Source organism: Pleurodeles waltl, chromosome 5 (genome assembly GCF_031143425.1).
Source record: "Pleurodeles waltl isolate 20211129_DDA chromosome 5, aPleWal1.hap1.20221129, whole genome shotgun sequence".
Lineage (NCBI taxonomy): Eukaryota > Metazoa > Chordata > Amphibia > Caudata > Salamandridae > Pleurodeles > Pleurodeles waltl.
In genome coordinates, this window is record NC_090444.1 from 795,264,400 (window position 1) to 795,280,405 (window position 16,006).

Genomic DNA, 16,006 nt, shown 5'->3' on the forward strand with positions numbered 1-16,006 from the left:
CGCAGAGGCCAAATTCCGTGTGCAGAGCATCCTGTCCAGGCGCACATGCAGGGAGTGCGGGCAGAATAATACGAGCAAACTCTGTCTGCAGCATGCCGCTGCCGCCATATATCTATCAGTTGCCAGTGTTGCGTCCAATTCACCAACCCACGCGCGGCTGCCACAGCAGGGGAGGTAGGCAATGGGGGGAAGGAATGATCTAAGTCAATATCTAGCACACTTGTTAAAATCTCCTCCTAGTAACCAAGGGTAGTCACTCCAACCCGCCAGGTGGTGGGACAGATTATGCAGAAAGGAAGCCTGATCTACATTTGGGGCATAGATAGAGCCCAGTACTATGGCCCGGCCCGCAAGCCTCCCACGGACCAGGGCAAATCTCCCTTGTGAGTCTGTGATCAGCTCCTCTGCTACAAAGGGGACACCTTCCTTAATCCAGATCAGGGCACCCCTGGCGTAAGTGGAGTGACCTGTTGCATACAGTTGCCCTCTCCAGCGCCGCTGCAAGCGAGGGAGCTCTGAGAGCTCCAAATGGGTCTCCTGTAAAAAAGCGAGATGGGCTGAGTGCCTTTTAAGATATGAATATATAGAGTACCTGCGCTTAGGCGTATGTATGCCGTGCACGTTCCAAGTGATTGCGATATATGGATTCGTGGCATTCCCAGCACCCGGACAGAAGCTCTGTATGTAGCCTCCAGCATAACCAGAACAGAACCAATACCATCAGAGCAGATAAACAACCGGTCTCCGCCCAAACCCAACAACTTGGACATTCAACATCGTAATCACACATTCTAATTCTCCGTTAGCAGGAGAGTGGGGTAGGCCAAATCACACAAGGAAACAAACACTCACTAAGCCAGTCGACCCGGCTATAGTGGATAACAGGGGTGGGGGGGCAGCGGCTGGCTGCAGTCATAAACAGCAAATGGAGACAGCTACAGTACCAGCAACAGCCTGCTCAGCCTACCCAGGAGAGTTTCCCATGCCTGGCAGCTGGGCCAACTATCAATACATGCTAAGCAAAATATCCTCTTTGTAGTTCAGGCAGCCCATCACCCCAAGCAGATGGTTACAGCATTGCCGGGTCAGCCAAATCGGCCCCTTCAGGTCCTAGAAAAGTTTGTCCGCAGTGGCTGGTGTTACAGATGGGCACTCCAGAAAGCCCAACTCCGAGAGCCTATCCGGCGTGGCAGGTCGGTCACTGGGAGGCTGTGAAATTTCGGTTCCCGATTCCGACGCTGCCGGAGAGGCACTAATGGCGGCAGCAGAGTGTATCGCCTCACGCCGCTCCTGCATGAGCTGTTCCAGGTCAGGAGCATGGGTCGCGGCCTCTGTGGTCGCACCACCGCCCTTGCGGCCACGCCTTGCCCGATTGTGTCTGCTCTTTGATGCGGGTGGGTTTCTCTACACTGCACGGCCCGAAGCGCGGCCTGTTGACTCCAACCACTCCCACGCCGCTTCTGGTGTGGTGAAGAAGTGCGACTTATTCTCAGCCACGATGCAGAGTTTTTGCGGGGAATAGTAGAGAGTATTCCAGTTTCAGAGCTCGGAGTCTACGCTTCAAGGGCATGTGGGAGGCCTGGTCCTTTTGTACCGCCAGAGTATAGTCCAGAAACAGCATTATTTGCGCATTGTCCACTCGAGGCGGAGGGAGGATCTCATAGTTTTGAGTACAATATCTCGATATGCATAGTGGAGTAAGCGAATTATAAAAGGACGAGGGCCACTTCCCAGAGGCCTTGGCAACATGGGGATTCGATGAGCGCGCTCCACCAAAAAAAGGGGGTTAGTGTACCAGCCGGTTTCAGTCCCCGAAGCCAGCTCTCAGAGTATGTCACCACATCATGGTCCTCCGCGCCTTCCGGTAATCCAACCATCTGTATGTTATTGCTCCTGGTGCGGCCCTCCGTGTCTTCCACTGGACGCTCCAGCTCCGCCACACGTGTCAAAGCATCCCCCACCGCAGACTCCAAGCGGGACGCCACCGGCATCAGCTCATCCACTTGCGCCTCTATCATACCTGTTTTATCCACCAGCTTGCGGTGGTCAGTGTGTAGTAGGACAAGTTCGCTAGCTACCTTGTCGATCTTAGCTTCCAAGGATGTGTCAGCACGCTCCAACGAGTCACCAATGCGTTCCACCGCAGCCAGCACAGCATCCAACTTCTGGCTGTCTTGCGCCGCAGCGTGTTGCGACCTCCCAGCTCCAGTGCCAGAGCGAAGCCGGCCTGTCCCCACCATGATCAAGGCCGTTGCGGGCTCCAGCCAATGCCCCTCCACTCACCAGACAACAAACCGACAGCTTCAGCAGTCAAGAGCCCTTTAGCCCACTCAGCTTGTGCAGAAATGTCAGGCCAGGAGACTGTTACAACCCAATGCGGCAGTCCTGCAGCAGAATGGGCCCTCCAGGGCAACCTCCAGCTCCACACCGTTAGCTACCACACTGGCTTGGTTCTTCAGCACCAGATACCAAAGGGGAATAACTCCCCGCCGCTAACATCATGGCCGGTAACAAATCCGCCACCCAGCTGCCTCCAACTTCGATCAGATCAGCATTTCACCAGATCTTCGAACCAAGCTGGGCCCGCTTGCTTACGCGCCCAGCTCAGCGCTGCGCAGCAGCACGAGCAGCCCAGCTGTTGGCTGCTCCAGTGCCTTCTTCCCACCGCCTGCCATCAGGTCACTGGGCACCAATTCCGGGCTTCTAGGGCCCCAGGCAAGCGTTTGAGGCAGGGACAGGCCAACAATCCAGGCCCGGGCCAAATCTGCACTGTGCCGCTCCGGAGAGACAGAGCCCAGCCCCGTCACAGCCCAGGGCCCCTCCGCTGCCCAGCACTGCTTCTGGCCAGGTGCAGCTGGTCTCCGGACCCCCGTGTGGCGTTGGATAAGCCGGACGAGATGCGGAGCTTCTTCAGCTCGCGTCGGCCAGTGACGCTGACTTTGCCACGCCCCCATAACTCACCCCTTGATGCTGCTGTTGGGCCCTCAAGGATGCTGGCCATTAGAGAGGTAAGGCTTTGGCACAGGCACTTGCCTCATTGGGAGGCTTGGACGAGCTGACCTTCTGCTGACTTCATGGTCCAGTGTCGGATGTCCTCCCACCTCTTCCTGCAATGCAGTCTGTGCCTCTTAAAGACCCCGGGGTCCAGATCTTCTTCTCGATGGCCTTCTACAATTCCTGCTTCTGATGTTCATTGGCCTGTATGGATGAGAACAAAATAGTCAGTCAGATACTATGGTTTGTACCACTTACAGTGACAAAGTGCAGAATGGGATGGCTGCCATGCGTCAGTGAGAGTATGGGTTTGGGTGATGTATGAACAAGTGTGGGTTGTAATGGGACATACTTGTATGGCTGATTGAGAACCTGGGCCATTTAGACTGGCAGCACAGGAAATACATTTGACATAATTAAAACATGAAGATACTCCTATTCCAAAATATGGCTGCACATTCACTTGACTGAACAGCATCAGACAACTCCATAACTTCAGAGGTACTAATTGGACTTTACATTTATCTGTATTCAACCTGGGCTGTATGTTTCCAATAGGCCTGGGCGGAGTTCGTGGAGTTTAGGTAAGTTATGCTGTTTGCATGGATTTTAAGTGCTAAGTGCTTTTCCCGTGCTGTAAATTCAATAAAACAGCAGCACATGGAGCGCCATAGGGCGTTAACCTCTTTATGCCGCTCAAGTAGATTTTCTACTCGAGGGGCAGCGTCCTCAATGTGAGCGCCAGCTTTCTCAACACAAGCAGCAGCGACCTGCCGCAACCACCTGCATTAAAAAATCTTGCTCACCAACTTAGCGATTTCTCTAGCTCACAACTAAACATTTACGAGCTGCACAAGAGAAAAAAACTTCACTCCATGTCACTTCAGGGAGGTTTTGGAACTCCACACAGAACACGGGGTGGGGCAAACTCCGTGAAATCCACTGGTGGAGCGGAATTCTTTACCCACCCCTAGTTCTCACTCAAACTACTGGTACAGCTGGCTGTACAGGGATAGGACCTCCCTAGAGAGGGTCTTCAAATCTTCAGGGCAAAAGGCAGGAGCCCTGTCACCTGCTTTGCCTTCCATCCTGGTTCCCAGAGGTCAGTGACAGTAGCAAAAAACAAGGAGGTCTTGTTGGCTGCAATGTTAGGAGGCAAGTCAGCTTTTTTCAATACACTGCATACAAGCAAACACAGCACACGCGCTCTGAGATACAGATGAACACAGCCATTGGCTTTCATGCACAACTGTCACACATGTTTGCCTGTGGCAATGTCTGTCGTGGACTGCTCCACCCACTACGTGTTTAACTTTCGCCAACAGCCGTCAGATAGTCAATGTCCTGACAGCAAGGTTAGGCAGCCTTCATTTTAGGATGTGTAGCTGTGCATTTTTAAATTGTTTGTGCATCACCAGCACTCAAATGGTGGATACTTTGTATACATACCTCAGATACAGGCAAACCTGGTTTTGGCTAGACATGACACACAAAACAGTTGACTGTTTCTTTGCTTTACATCGATAGTGCTGCAGTGTTTATAATACTTTCACTGATGGTAATTTTAAAAAACAAATAAAAAAATAATGAGCAAATAATACATTTCAAATGTATTATTCACACATTATTCGTATAAAATGTGCAGTAGCAAAGATGTTCGAAAAGTATGATAACATATGTGATCCAATAAGATCACTAATCTAACCTCGACATCAGATGTGTGAAAGTCTTGTGTGACAATTTTTACTGATAGTTTTTTTTTCTTACATGCAGACATATGAACCCAGGGATGGGTAGATGATGCTTACTCAAGTCTTCAGACCGTTTCCAGACCTTGCCACCGTGGAGGAAAGGGATATAATCAAAAAGTTTAGATTAAATAGGCAAACTATTCTGGATTTCTGTCAGCAGCTGGAGCGTGATCTCCTGCCTCACAATAGGAAAACAACAGCATTAACACCAATAGTGAAACCCATGGCAGTACCACATTTTGTGACAACTGGCTCTTTTCATTACAATGTGGCAGTATCTGGATGCACGTCACAGCCAACTTTCGGTGGTGTTCTACAAGATGTCCTTGCTTCAATGATGAGATACATCAACAGCTTCAACAAGTTTCCAAGAGCTCAATGTTAGGCCAGCGTTTTGGGAGGCCTACCACATGTGGTTGGAGCAATTGATAGCACACATATTTCCTTGGTGCCACCACACACAAGGGAACAGGTCTAATGCAATCAGAAGTTCTCACGCAATCAGAAGAACTTCCATTTAATCCATGTGCAAGTTCGTGTCTGCTTACCAGATTTATATATCTCAATTTTGTGTGCTCACTTTCCTGGGTCAATACATGATTCCTTTGTACTACGGAACAGCACCATACCCATGCAAATGTCACAACTTGGACCTGAGAGGGCCTGACTTGTTGATAAGTACAATAATACTTGAGGATCATTCGCTTTAATCCTAGTTTATGATTATGCAATGGCCTGCTATGATTTTAATCTGTCAATTTATTGCTTCCATGTAGGAGACTCAGCGACCATGGTTGTTGGCACTGCTGAGGAATCTAACAATGCCAGGGGGATCCCACTTCAATGAGGCCCATGGAAGAACATGGAGGCTAATGGAGCAGGCTTTTTGTCTCTTGAAGGCCAGATTCAGGTCTCTGGACAAGATCAGTGGAGCCCTCCTGTACTTACCCAATAAGGTGTGCCAAATCACAGTTGTCTACTGCACGCTGCACAAAATTGCCCTGCGATGGAACATCCCAATCATCACAGAGGATGGAGACCATGAGAAGCTACTGGGTGAGGATGGTGAAATGCCTAAGGAAGATAATAGTGGTGAGAAGGAAGGAATTGACCTCCGCCAAGATGTAATTGACCACTTCTTAACCTGAGTGTAAGTATACACTTACATATTGTGACATCCAATATGAGAACAACTTGTGACATAGTGAACATATCAGTCTGTGATGGTAATGTGGTAGGGATGGTCAGTTCAGAAAGCTCAAAGTCAAAGATGTTTGTGAAAAGGAGTTTACCTATATTGACTACTGTGTTTATTGACATAGACTAATGTTGCTTGTGCTAAGTATATGTGTCCTAACTTATCAGTTGAGCCAAATTGTAAATGTGGAATAATTAATTTTACCTTGTTGTTCTGTTTCAGGGTCCTCTACCATGTCATCTTAATGTGAACATTTCACACTTGTGACATTTGCAGTGATATGTTGCTGTTGGACGGTAGAAAGTGAACCTGGGTTGATCCTGGGACAGGTGTCCACTTGGGATGGACAGATCTTATACAGAGACAACGTGCGCTGTGTTGAATGAAAGTTATTGAGATAGTTTTAGACCTGCTTGCTGTAAGTGGTTGCCATCAAAGCAATATGTGCTGCTTAACTTGCTATACCCACATGTGTATGTCAAGCCATAGCATACTGGTCTTCCTTTACATTGGCTAAATCTTCATTTTGTGTTCAGTGCAGAAAGCTTTTGATGTGTCTCCTCATAGCTGAAAGGACTTTTTTAGTACACCACTGAATGGTTCTTATGGCATTGCACCTGATACTGCCACAGTGCCCTGTAATAGTTATGTGGCCTCAAAGTTTGTTACTGTCATGATGTAGAATATTGGTGCTAAAGAGAAAGTATTCCTGATGTGAGAGCAAGATGTCTGCCTCCGGCTGAGGTCAATTATCAATAATAGTTTGCCTATTTAATTTGAACTCATGTGATATTCCCTTTCTTCCATGGTAACGAGGTTCTGGAATGTCAACTTCTAAATGGCACAGAATGATTGGCTTCTGCATTGTTTGTGAAAAGCATATTTGATTCGGTCACAAACTAGTTACCTAGAAATGTATGACAACATAACATCCAGATTGCATTGTTTCTTTTTCCGTCTTTTTTTGAAATGTGGAACACATCAACTACTTGGTATCTTTTATTTGATTCAGTACCATATTGGTTGACAGATTTAGAAAATGGTGGTGTACAAAAGCCATTGGAAAGGAATTACCACAAAAAATATAACACCAGTATTTCACTTTGTTTTATGTGCTTTTATTTTGAAACAAAAGATGAGTTCAATCGATGTGCAACCAAAATATAAAAGGACAGGAAAAAATCGATCATGATGGATGAAACTATATTTGTTGAGCACAAATTGTTTGGGATTCCAATGTACAAAATACACCTCTCCTCAGAAAAGGTAAACGCGTTCATTTAATAGTCCACTGAGTGAACGGTACACACAAACTTGAGGAAATAAGGTTTGTCATCGCTTGGAGGTGGTGGTGGAGGTCTTGAGATCCTCTCCCGGTGATCCAGATGAGCAGCCCCTCCTGGGGGGGCAGGGTGAACAGGTGCAGGGACTGGGGAGCATGGATCACTTTCCTCCTGGGTCAGGGATTTCCTGTCTGTGGCTGCAGAAGGTGTCCTGTGTCTGATGTTGAAGGACCACAGGAAGGGGTAGATGATGCAGGAAAAGCCATATACATGTGATGGTAAATATTAAACATCAACCCAGTCAAAGAGCACAAATTTGAGTTGTGATTCTATATCTTTTGAATGTGCTCCCTCTGCAGCTGCTTAAGGTCCCTAATCCCTGTTAGGACCTGGTCCATCATGTTTTGGGACTATTGTACTGCTCCCAAGACTCGGTCAGTGGTGGTCTGGGTGACACTGATGCCAGTGAGCTCACTTTCCTGGCCCATTGATTCCCTCCAACTATGCCTACCTCCACTACCATGTGCACTTGAGGCAGTGTGGCCTATCCGACTGGGTCCTGGCACAGCTGGAGATGGTGGTTCCTCAACAGTAGTCAGGACTGGGGGCACAAGATGGGAGTTGTGATCATCTGGACACAAGAAGCAGAGGTATCCATATGCGTAGTTGTCGTAGCAGCTGGGTTGGGGTTGACTCTCATTGTGGGAGTCTTTTGGTAGAGCCCATGAAAAACACAATAATGGGAAGTTAATTGTACAGGCACTGTATGGAGCTGAATTACTTATTATGGACCCATGAGCTGGATGGGAGGCCTTGAAAAGCATTGTTTAAAGACTTTTGTGTGTTTGCCAAAAAAATTGATGATCCATTCAACTAAGCAGAAACTGGGTCTGTGTTCCTGGACACTTTTAACTGGATTTTGAGCTTTAAGGTTCCTCGTCAGCATTAAACAAATGGTAACAATGATAAACTCTCTTTCTTAATGTTGAAGGACATAATGATGGTTATATGATGGTACCACAACTGAAAAAAGAATACGTTTACAAAAATGCCTGAACAAAGAATGCCCCTTTACAACAAAAGTCTTTACCACAATTTTCTTTACCTCAAATATGCCTTTACCACACATGCCTCTACCACAAAAAAAGTAAGTATTTTACAGGTATGCATAAACCTTTTTTCATAAATGTATATATGTATAGTGGGTTTATATTTACCTGCAAACCGTTTGTGGTAAATGCATGGCATGGTAAAGGTATATTTGTGCTAAAAACTTCACAGGTAAGTACAACCCAAATATATATATATATATATATAGGTATATTCCAAGCCACCTTCCACTTGCTCCCTTCCAAGCCACCTTCCACTTAGCAATCACTACTCAGTTTTGAGTGAGCTGGAAGAGGTGGATTGATTACTACTGGCAGACCAAATTAAGCTTAGTAGAACTACTGGAGAGGGGAATTCTGGGGAGAAGGGACATAGGGGGTTATTCCAACTTTGGAGGAGGTGGTAATCCGTCCCAAATGTGACGGATTTACCACCAGCCGTATTACGAGTTCCATAGGATATAATGGACTCGTAATACGGCTGGTGGTATATCCGTCACTTTACCGTCACTTTTGGGACGGATTACCACTTCCTCCAAAGTTGGAATAACCCCCATAATGTCACCAAGCAGATTGTATCTGAAGTTATTCCACCTGTAAATGTTCCAGGGGAACTGGCTGCTTTGCCATCCAAGAGGTGTCCATCAACTGATAAAACTCAACACTGGAAACTCCTTAGTTGGAATGTGGCCGGTCTGGATTCTAAGTTAGAGGTCGAGGGTTGGCAGCTATTGTATCAAATTTTGATATTATCCTTATGCACGAAACCTGGGCTGTTTCAGAATTGGTTATTGGTGGATACACTAGCTTTAGTATGCTTGCCACCCACTCACCTTCAGATCGCGCTAAAGGGGGCCTGGTGGCCTCGTTTAAGGTCAGTCTTGGTTACAAGGTCTTACCAATAACAATGGACTCGGATTGAATTCAAGCATTTGAAGTTCATTGGGGTGGCAAGTTCAGAATTTATCTGGTGAATTGTTACAATAATAACTTTGCATCTACTAATGACTCTTCCTTCCTTGACCTCTCTCTAGCCATCAGTTGTTTGGCTGATAGGGCTCATGCGAGTGGCGAGCCCTTTAATTTACTTTTGGCAGGGGAATTCAATGCCAAACTGAGAGATATATCCACCTCAGTGGATTCCCCCTTCAATCTCGCTAGTAGGGAAGTGGATCAAACAGGGCTGAACCTGAAGGGACAGCGCCTATATGCCCTACTTCTGGCGCACAACTTGGTTAGCCCCAAATCCTGCCCAGATATCGTGGTGGCACCAACTTTTATTGGCCGAGGCTGCAGCTCCACAATTGATTACATATTCATTTCCCAGAACCTCTTACCCCTGACCAATGGGCTTTAAGTGATTCCTTCAGTTTTTCAGAGACCATAACCCCTTGGCGATTCAACTTAAAGTGCCCTCCCAGACTAAACCAAGAGAACTTGGTCCCACACTAAAACTAGGGACAAAGGACAATGGTAGGAGGGTAGTTTTGTGCTTGGCAAATCTGGCGTTTATTATGGACCAGGTGCAAACCTTCCCCCCATCACTGCAAACATTATGTTAAATAAGCAGTGGGGACCCTGACATTTGCCTAACAGGTTTTGTTGAGCTCACGTCCTACATTAGGGAACTCATGAGTAAACCAATTAAAAATGTCCCTTTGACTGGCTGCCCGTGGTTTGATAGATCGTGTAGGGTAGCCAATGCCTCTCAGAGCCAGGCGCTTAGCCAAAATCCTAGGGACAAAGCCACTGTCATTGCTTGTAGAAAGGCATATACCCAGGCAATAAAACAGCGGAAGGCTGAAGTTAAGATAGAGCAGTGAGAAAATATAATAGAAGTCTCTAAAAAGAAGGACTCCCAGGCTTTCTGGAGGGTAGTCCATGCTGGCCCCTTCAGATGGCAAACTGCGAGAAGCAATTACATCCCCCTGATGCTTGGGTTGGCCATTTTTCAGGTATCTATGGGGCTAACGAGGTAAGGGGTTAATCTGTACCCATAACTTTGCCCTTGAACCCTGGCACCCTCTTTTTAGAGAGTGGGGTCCTAAAGGCGGTCAGATGGATGCTGATGGACCTTTTCATAAAATACCCAGAGTTTTGGGCCCTTTTGTTGACCAGGATTTTTTAATATGGGGTGTAGGGTTAGACCCCCTATGTCGTGGCAAACTTCTGTAGTGGTTCCAATTTTTAAAAAAGGCAATCCTCTAGACCCTAGGTGTTATCGGGCAATCTTGCGGCTCGACTCATCCTCAAAATGAATGGGGAGGGTGGTTTTGGAGCGTTTGATCTCTTGGGTGCAGGAGAATAAAATTCTTTCTTGAGCCCTATATGGTTTCAGGAAAGGTCTGGGCACTATTGAGCAGTGCCTGAGCCTTTACCTTCTTAAGGCCAAGTACAAGTATGTGAAAGGTAGGTCCATTCACTTGGCCTTTATGGTCCATTCACTTGGCCTTTATGGCCAGACTTGTCTAGCGCATTTGATTATGTTAATCGGGAAAAGCTCTTGGTAATTCTTCTAAACATGGGTCTTGATGACGGCCTAGTAGATCTTTTGAGGCTCCTTCACCAGGGTCAGAGGACAAAAGTAAGGTATGGGTTGAATGGCGAGACCACCTCCCATTTTGGTGTTATTTGGGGTGTTTGCCAGGGGTGTATCCTCCCCCCCATTCTATTTATTTTATACAATAATGACTTAGAGAAAGCCTTGGTTTCTACAGGAGCTGATGTGCCCCGCCTACACAATAGCACCATTCCAGCCCTACTGTATGCTGATGATGCAGTCTTACTGGCGAGGACTGCAAATGGGCTCAAACTGCTAGTGGATAGTTTTGTTGACCAACTGCTCGAAGACCTTTGTAATGGTTTGTGGCCCTAAAAATACCAAGACGGACCCTATGCGGATAGGAGAACAAACTTTAACAAAAGTAGGTTCCTTCTCGTATCTGGAGCTAGAGTGGGTATTATCCACTCCCTGGCTGCCAATATAGGGTGGAAGCCGGTTGCCCCCATATTGGAGGTTTATAAGAGAAAAGGCCTGCCGGCTGTGGCCTATGGCATGGGGTTGTAGGGGTATAAGGATGTTGGGAACCTTCAGGTAGAAGAAAATCGATTCTGTCGCTGGTTGTTGGGTGTCCCCCCCCCTACTCCCCATTTTTCTTTGCACCAGGAATTGGGTCTTGAGTACTTACGGGATAGAATTAGCGTCACCCCATTGGAGCTGTGGTGTGTAATTTGGCTTAATAAAGAAGCCGTCCTCAACCAGCTGATAATTCAGGATTGCCTTCTTTGTGATCCCGCTTGTTCAATCCCAAGGTTTTAATATATCAAAGGACTTCTGAATGAAGTCGGCTGCCCACATTTGTTTCAAAATCCGCATTTGATTACCAAAAAGGACAAAAGGTGGATATGTGACTGCTTCTTAGAGTTAAGACGGGCGGCTTGTGAATCAAATAAAGCGGTCAAGGTAACTGTCAAAGATTACTGTATCGTACAAATGTACCCGTGCCTAGCCCCTTATTTATTGTTTGGACATAATGTGTATGAGAGATTGCTTTTAACCCTCTTCAGACTAGGGTCCCTTCACTGGTTACTGTTCTTTCCTCAAAGACAGTTCTCTTTCAGCACTATCTCTATCTGCCTCTGTGATGAGCACTCCCCACAAACGCTGCTACATTTCATGTTCTTCTGTAAATACTATGCACCTCTAAGAAAATTGCACTTGGTACCTCTGTTACGAAATTATAGCTTTCCCAATTGCAGGGCTGCTTTGCTTTTTCTTCGCCAGCTAAATGATTATGAGGTATGTAGCTCCTTGGGCCTTCTTCTGAAAGGAGCGGTGGCCTGGTGTAAGAGGATGGTGTTTTAAAACAGTTGGGATGATTTGCTTGTAGGCGAGAACTGTAAGTGTTTTTAATATTTTATATGTTTTTACATTTCATACGATAGGTGTTTGTTTGAATTTCATATAGGGGAGGACCTGTAAGTGTTATTTATATTTTATATGCTTCTTTATCTTGCTTGAATTTTAGTATCTTGAACTTATGTATGGTCTCTGTTATTTGCCTGAATGTTTTTATTGGTTTTTCTTTTGTGGATATTATTATATCTGAATAACGATTTTACTATTAATATATATATATATATATATATATATATATATATATATATATATATATATATACATATACATATATATTCACTGAAAAAAACATAGGTCACAGGGATGTTGCAGTTAGGTTCTGAATTTACTCGTACAAATCCATAGAAATTCAGCAGTTATAGTTAGAGTTATTTCAAGTAACTATCACTCGCGCCCTTCTCATGCACAGTTATCTTATGAATAATTTTATTGCAAATGTTGCAGTGATAATATCAAGGATGCCATAGAAGATGTCATCAATGATATAATATATGGAGTAATTAGCTGTGCATCGTGAAGGTGCGAGTTATACTTACCTTAGGGAGCAAGTTACAGTTACTAGTGCATACATGCATTGCGCCACTTTGTAAAAATGAGGGGTGGAAAAAGCCACTTTAGCTGTGCCTTTGCGTAAAAAAAATGATGCTATGGTGGCACAAAAGTGGGGCTAGGGGCTCTTAAATATGCCCATAAGTATATCAGACATCAAAGGCTAAAATACTCTGGCCCTCATTGCAACATTGGTGGTAAATCCCGCTTACCGCCGTGCAGAAGACTGCCAACACACTGCTGCAGCGGCGGAATTCCGCTACAGCTATTACGACCCACAGGCCGGAATCCGCCAAAATCCAGACACCCACACAAGTCCGCCACACCAAAGGTCAGTGCTAAACTGGCGATAACAAAACCGATACCGTCACGCTAAAAGGAATACGCCCACACTATCAAGACCCACTAATCCACGTGGCGGTCTTTCAACCGAGGTATTCCATTGGTGGTACACACTACTGCGCTCAAAATACACACACATTTACAAAACACCACCACATTGGACAATTCCAAATACACACACCTGATACCCATACACACACCACTCCCACACACTCAATACAATATAAAACACACACCCACATCACCCAAAACACCTACGACAAAAATTGAGAAAAAAGCAAAGAGAGGGACACCACCATCAACAATACTAGCATTCACAGGCACACAACACCATCACTCACACAACATCCACGCACCTCAGACAACAGACACAAACACATCCCCTCACACATCAGAATACACACCACCTCAGACATCACCCACACCACACCATGGCACCGCAAAGACACCCCAGGTTCTCTGAGGTGGAGCTCAGGGTCATGGTGGAGGAAATCATCCTGGTAGAGCCACAGCTATTCGGATCACAGGTGCAGCACACGTCCATAGCTAGGAAGATGGAGCTATGGCTCAGATTCGTAGACAGGGTCAACGCAGTGGGACAGCATCCAAGAACTAGGGATGACATCAGAAAGAGGTGGAACAACCTACGGGGGAAGGTGCGTTCCGTGGTCCCAAGACACCAGATTGCAGTTCAGAGGACTGGTGGCGGACCCCCACCTCCTCCCCAACAACTAACAACATGGGAGGAGCAGGTCTTGGCTATACTGCATCCTGAGGGACTCTCAGGAGTAGCTGGAGGAATGGACTCTGGTAAGTCAAATCTTAATTTTTACATCCCCCACCCTACCTGCATGCTATCACATACCCCCACCCTCACTCTCACGCCCATCACTCCAACACCCCACATATGCCCCACTATCACAACCCCCCCCTCACAACACCAAGCCCTCCATGCAACACCAAAGCATGGACACCCATCACCAAAGCATGTCCACTACAGATACCCACACAGATCACCAAACCAACTATCACACAAGGTCCCAGACAAGAGTGCAAGCACTGGAATACAGGGTCACCCACCCATTGCACATGATGCACACACAGATACAATAATCATGCCTTTACACCCCTTCAGGCCCCCAACCCAATGTCACTGGACAGGAGGTTCCAGACATGTCCACTCCCCCCACAGAAGAGGCCCACAGTGATGACAGCAGCTCTGTCCAACTGGATCAAGATGACCAGCCCGGCCCATCTGGGACCTCGGGACAGTCGATTCCCCTCACACTGGCACATGCCACCACAGAGCCACCCCCCTCAGGAAACACCAGCACAGCACCCACCCAGCGGGCCCATACCTCTATCCCCAGGACACGTCAAGCAGCAGTGTGTCCACCACTACAGGGAACCCAGGCAAACCCACCAACCCAAGACAATCAGGGACCTGGTGGCAGTGGGCACATGGTTCAGGGGACAGAGGAACAGGAAAACAGGGGAACTGGGAGAACTGCTGTGCGACAGGGGGAGGACAGGCCCAGGGAGCCCACTCTCCACGAGGCTCTCTCCAACATCATGGGAGTGTACCATCATTCCCAGGAGACGATGGCAACGGTACTGGACAAGTTTCAGGAGACCCAGCGGCTGCAGGAGGAACAGTATCTGGGGATCAGGGAGGAACTCAAGTCCATCAACACCACCCTGGTCACCATTGTAGGGGTGCTGAAGGACCTTGTGAACACCAGGAGGGACACTGTGGCACAACAAGGGGCCCTTGATGCTAGCTTGGATGATGAACAGCCCCCCACCTCCGCCGGCACCAGTGGACAGGAGGCACCGCTACAGGACCACGACACAAACACCCCACCACCTGCAGATGGCAAACCACCCTGCAAACAGTCCCTGAGATCCAGGACAAAGACAGAGAACAATGCCAAGACCCCCGCCAGGAAATGAGACCACCCTGAATGTCATCCTTCTGTCCTACTTCGTTACCCTGTCCATCCATCAACTGCCCTAGCTCCACTTCCTATGCCCCTTTGGACAATGCACCTGTAAAACAAACAGACTGGACTCTGCCATGGACAATCCTCCACCATCACCCCTGCCCATTTTACAACCCCCTCCACCAATTTGCACTGAAATAAACACCCTTGAATCACAAAACAATGTGGAGTCAGTCTGTGCTTTGTCAAATGTGTATTTGCAATAACTATGGAATATAGCAATGTCGATTGTATTGTCAACATACTGATGTAAACAGCTCTAGTCCATGAGGTAATATAGCAGAGGTCACACAGTGGGACCCACATCTGTGAAATGGAAAGGCAAAGTGACAAGTCAGGGTCCATACATTGGGTGAAAGTGACAGACGTATGATAGGTCTAACAATTGTATGAGATGTGGGAGGCAGTGTTATCTTCTTACCTGTGTCTCACTGTAAGTATTGCTGGATAACGTTGTTTCTGTTGTCGATATCCTCTTCTTCTGCCTCCTCTTCTTCACTGTCCACAGGCTCCACAGCTGCCACAAGACCTCCTTCTGGACCATCCTCCTGCAGAAAAGGCACCTGTCGTCACAAAGCCAGGTTGTGCAGCATACAGCAGGCCACGATGATCAGGCACACCTTCGTTGGTGAGTAGTAGAGAGAACCACCTGTCAAATGGAGGCACCGGAACCTGGCCTTCAGGAGGCCAAAGGTCCTTTTGATCACTCTCCTAGTTCGCCCATGTGCCTCTTTGTAGCGTTCCTCTGTCAGTAGGCATGACAGGTTGGGGTAACCAGAGTCATCTGCAAATGTCGAGGGACAACTGTTAGACACACACTAACCCTTAGGGACAACCCCAGACAACTATTCACACGGT